This window comes from Cryptomeria japonica, unplaced genomic scaffold (genome assembly GCF_030272615.1).
Source record: "Cryptomeria japonica unplaced genomic scaffold, Sugi_1.0 HiC_scaffold_117, whole genome shotgun sequence".
Classification (NCBI taxonomy): Eukaryota; Viridiplantae; Streptophyta; class Pinopsida; order Cupressales; family Cupressaceae; genus Cryptomeria; species Cryptomeria japonica.
Window position 1 is genome coordinate 399654 of NW_026728939.1, and position 5347 is coordinate 405000.

Below are 5347 nucleotides of genomic sequence, written 5' to 3' on the forward strand. Positions count from 1 at the left end.
CTAAGGTGCGTGCCAAGGTGGGTCATAGGGTGGGTGCCAAGGTGGGCACCAGGGTGGGTGTGCACCAACCCTAGCCAGGGTAGGTCACGGGGTGGTTGTCGGGGTGGGCGTCAAGGAGCCAAGGTGGGTGGCAAGTAGCCAAGTTGCGTGCCAAGGTGGGTGTCGGGGTGGGTGCCAAGGATCCAAGGTGGGTGCCAAGGAACCAAGGTGGGTGTCTGGGTGGGTGCCGAGGTGGGAGCCAGGGTGGGTCCCAAGGTGAGTGCAAAGGTGGGTGCCAGGGTCAAGGTGAGTGCCAATGTGGGTTCCAAGGTGCCAGGGTCAGGGTGAGTGCCAATGTGGGTTCAAAGGTGCTAAGTTGGGTGCGAGGTTGGGTGCGAGGGTGGGTGGGTGCCAAGGTGTGCTAGGTGGAAGCCCGGGTGGGTCGGCATCCCATGGGTGTCGAGTTGGGTGCCTGATGGGTGCTTCTTGTCAAGTTTTAGTCGTCGGGACTCATTTCGAGCCTTAGAGGTCGTTTCTTGTCCGGTTGCCCTGTCTTCGACCTGGGAACCCAATTTTGGTCCTCGGGTCCCATTTTTTTTTGTCTCGCATCCCACTTTTGGCCTGTGGCCTTTTCGGGGTCGATTCTCGTTTTGGGCATCAGAGCATGTTTCTTCTCCTAAAACCCAATATTTGTTTATTAAGTCTCGGAACACATTTTTGTTCTCGTGGACCCATCATGGGTCTTGGAACGCATTTGTGGTCCTTGGGTCCCATTTTGCATCCCGAAACTTGTGTTTTGGTGCTTGATCCCTATTTTGGGTGCCCACCTTGCACCAAGTGCGCACCCGGGGCAAACCGAGCGCCTTGGTGCACCGGGGCAAGATCGAGCGTGCACCCGAGGCGCCCCGAACATGCACCAAGGTGCACTCGGCCCACATGTGAGCGCAGGTCGTTGCGCCCGAGGTGGTGTGTGGGCACCGCGTTGCAGACGGGACACTGCACGCACACGACGCCCCCTCCAGGTGCACGCACGTAGGCCGGGCCGGGTGCACACCCGACGCCCTAGCAAGGTGCGCGCACCCGGGCAGGGCTCACACTTGGCGAACGGGGCGCACTTCGCGAGGGAGGGTGTGCACCTCGACGGGGGTGGGTGGCCGGGGTGGATTCGCACGTGGGTCGCGGTTTGCTAAGTACACACTGCGACAAGCTCATAACGGGTGCGATCATACCAGCGTTAGTGCACCGGATCCCATCAGAACTCCGCAGTTAAGCGCGCTTGGGCCGGAGTAGTACTGGGATGGGTGACCTCCCGGGAAGTCCCGGTGTTGCACCCTTTTTTAGTTTTTCGCCGGGCGTCGCAATGCTATTTGAATAAACCTTTTGCCCGTTTGCGTTCTCGTCGGGGCCGGGCCGGGCCGGGGTGCGCTGCCCGCACTACCGCGCGCGCGGGGGCGACACCGAGCGCGCACCCGAGGCGCCCCGAGCACACAGGCCACGGTGCAACCCGGGCGTTGTGCGCGCACCCCGGTGCGCCCGAGGTGCTGCGCGCGCACCCAGGTGAAATCGGTGTGCACCTCGGCCAGTGCGCGCTCGGTCGAGTCGCGCACGTTGGCCAAGGTGCACGGTGATGTTTCTTACTCTAAGGTTCCGCACCAGACGCCCGGGACAGGTGAGCGAAGCTGGGCGGGGCCGGGTGCGCGGCCGGGGCAGGTGCACGCAGCTGGAGAGAGCTTTGGAGCACACTTCGGAGCGCACCAATGATGCGCTCCATTCAAAAGTTTCCTGAAAAGGCAAAAAAAGTTGAGATTATAGAATTTCCCACTTGAGAGATTGTAAAAAAAAAAAATTTAAAATGAAGGAAACGCGGGTGCCAAGGTGTGCGCAGCCCAGCCAAGGTGTGCGCACCAAGGCGCCCACCCTGGCGAAGGTGCACGCAAGGTGCGCACCCGAGGCAAACCGGACAATTAACCCAACTTTCGACTTCGCGCGCACCTTGGAGCGCACTTCGGAGCGCTCCTTGGTGCGCACCAATCTTGGGCACCTCGGAGTGCACCATGGCGCCCACCAAGGTGCGCACCCGGGGCAAACCGAGCTCCGACTTCGTGCGCACCTTGGAGCGCACGAAAGGTGCGCACCATGGCGCCCACCAAGGTGCGCAGCCCAGCCAAGGCGTGCGCATCAAGGTGCGCACCCTGGCGAAGGTGCGCACCCGGGGCAAACCGAGCTCCGACTTCGTGCGCACCTTGGAGCGCACAAAAGGTGCGCAACCCAGCCAAGGTGTGCGCACCCCGGTCAAACCGAGCTCCGAATCGTGCGCACCAGAGGTGCACGCCATCGTGCGCACCTTGGAGCACACTTCGGAGCCCTCCTTGGTGCGCGCCGATGTTGCGCACCTCGGAGCGCACCCGGGGAAAACAATGCAATTAACCCGACTTTCGACTTCGTGGGCACCTCGGAGCGCTCTCGGGTTCGCACCTCGGAGCACACCGAGGTGCGCACCTTTGATGCGCTGCCTTCACCAATTTCCAGAAAAGGCAAGAAAACATTGAGAAGGTGTGCGCACCGAGGTGCCCACCCTGGCGAAGGTGCACGCGAGGTGCGCACCCGGGGCAAACCGGGCTCCGACTTCGTGCACGCCGCACCTTGGAGCACACTTCGGAGCGCTCCTTGGTGCGCACCAGGGCGCGCAACCCAGCCGAGGTGCCCACCCCGGCGAAGGTGCACGCGAGGTGCGCACCCGGGGCAAACCGGGCTCCGACTTCGTGCACGCCATGGTGCCCACCGCGGCGAAGGTGCACGCGAGGTGCGCACCCGGGGCAAACCGGGCTCCGACTTCGTGCACGCCGCACCTTGGAGCACACTTCGGAGCGCTCCTTGGTGCGCACCATGGTGCCCACCAGGGCGCGCAACCCCGCCGAAGGTGCACGCGAGGTGCGCACCCGGGGCAAACCGGGCTCCGACTTCGTGCACGCCGCACCTTGGAGCACACTTCGGAGCGCTCCTTGGTGCGCACCATGGTGCCCACCAGGGCGCGCAACCCCGCCGAAGGTGCACGCGAGGTGCGCACCCGGGGCAAACCGGGCTCCGACTTCGTGCACGCCATGGTGCGCACCGCGGCGAAGGTGCGCACCCGGGGCAAACCGGGCTCCGACTTCGTGCACGCCGCACCTTGGAGCACACTTCGGAGCGCTCCTTGGTGCGCACCAGGGCGCGCAACCCAGCCGAGGTGCCCACCCCGGCGAAGGTGCACGCGAGGTGCGTACCCGGGGCAAACCGGGCTCCGACTTCGTGCACGCCGCACCTTGGAGCACACTTCGGAGCGCTCCTTGGTGCGCACCATGGTGCCCACCAGGCCGCGCAACCCAGCCAAGGTGTGCGCACCAAGGTGCACGCGAGGTGCGCACCCGGGGCAAACCGGGGTCCGACTTCGTGCACGCCGCACCTTGGAGCACACATCGGGGCGCTCCCGGGTTCGCACCGGCGTTGCGCACCGTGGTGGGCACCTCGGAGCACACCAAGGTGGGCAGCGAGGTGCGCACCTTTGATGCGATGCCTTCACTAATTTCCATAAAAGGCAAAAAAAAAACGAGATTTTAAAATTTCCGTTTTGAAAGATAGTGAGAAAAAGGGAATGCTGGTGCCATCTTGAGCCCGCCCTGGTGCGCAGCCCAGCCAAGGTGTGCGCACCAAGGTGCCCACCCTGGCGAAGGTGCGCGCCCGGGCAATTAACCCAACTTCCAACTTCGCGCGCGCCAGGGTGGGAGCGCACCCAACAACCGGGCCTGGGAAGAGCCAATGCGAGAAACCCCACCAAACGCTCTGACAAAAAAAGAGGGGGCGCTCCAGTAACCCCGCTTCGGAGCGCACCCTGGGCAAACCCAGCCAAGGTGCCCACCCCGGCCAAGGTGCAGGCGAGGTGCGCACCCGGGGCAAACCGGGCTCCGACAACGTGCACGCCGCACCTTGGAGCACACTTCGTAGCGCTCCCGGGTGCGCACCTCAGAGCACACCAAGGTGGGCAGCGAGGTGCGCACCTTTGATGCGCTGCCTTCACTAATTTCCAGAAAAGGCAAAAAAAAAAGGAGATTTTAAAATTTCCGTTTTGAAAGATAGTGAAAAAAACGGAACGCGCGTGCCATCTTGAGCCCGCCCTGGTGCGCAGCCCAGGTAAGGTGCCCACCCTGGCAAAGGTGCGCACCCGGGCAATTAACCCTACTTCCGACTTCGTGCGCGCCAGGGTGGCAACCGGGCCTCGGAAGAGCCAATGCGAGAAACCCCACCAAACGCTCCGACAAAAAAAGAGGCGGCGCTCCAATAACCCCGCTTCGGAGCGCAGCCGGGGCAAACCCAGCCAAGGTGCCCACCCCGACGAAGGTGCACGCGAGGTGCGCACCCGGGGCAAACCGGGCTCCGACAACGTGCACGCAGCACCTTGGAGCACACTTCGAAGCACTCCCGGGTGCCCACCGGCGTTGCGCACCGTGGTGGGCAGCGAGGTGCGCACCTTTGATGCGCTGCCTTCACTAATTTCCAGAAAAAGGCAAAAAAAAATGAGATTTTAAAATTTCCGTTTTGAAAGATAGTGAAAAAAAAGGAACGCGGGTGCCATCTTGAGCCCGCCCTGGTGCGCAGCCCAGGCAAGGCATGCGCACCAAGGTGCCCACCCGAGGTGCACACCCGGGGCAAACCGGGCTCCGACTTCGTGCAGGCCGCATCTTGGAGCACACTTCGGAGCGCTCCTTGGTGCGCACCATGGTGCCCACCAGGGCGCGCAACCCAGCCAAGGTCTGCACACCAAGGTGCCCACCCCGGCGAAGGTGCACGCGAGGTGCGCACCCGGGGCAAACCGGGCTCCGACTTCGTGCACGCCATGGTGCCCACCGCGGCGAAGGTGCACGCGAGGTGCGCACCCGGGGCAAACCGGGCTCCGACTTCGTGCACGCCGCACCTTGGAGCACACTTCGGAGCGCTCCTTGGTGCGCACCATGGTGCCCACCAGGGCGCGCAACCCAGCCAAGGTGTGCGCACCAAGGTGCACGCGAGGTGCGCACCCGGGGCAAACCGGGGTCCGACTTCGTGCACGCCGCACCTTGGAGCACACATCGGAGCGCTCCCAGGTTCGCACCAGCGTTGCGCACCTTTGATGCGCTGCCTTCACTAATTTCCAGAAAAGGCAAAAAAAAACGAGATTTTAAAATTTCCGTTCTGAAAGATAGTGAAAAAAACGGAACGCGGGTGCCATCTTGAGCCCTTCCTGGTGCGCAGCCCAGGCAAGTTGTGCGCACCAAGGTGCCCACCCTGGCGGAGGTGCGCGCCCGGGGCAATCCGGGCTCCGACTTCGTGCACTGCATGGTGCCCACCAAGGCGC

At 63.3% G+C, this 5347-nt stretch overlaps 1 non-coding gene across 1 annotated transcript; it reads left to right on the top strand.

The window, feature by feature from the left end:
- The first annotated feature begins 1194 nt into the window (after positions 1-1194).
- Positions 1195-1313, top strand: LOC131865717 (5S ribosomal RNA). The gene has a single exon (XR_009364399.1). It is a non-coding gene; the product is annotated as a 5S ribosomal RNA (ribosomal RNA).
- The last annotated feature ends 4034 nt before the right edge of the window (positions 1314-5347 follow it).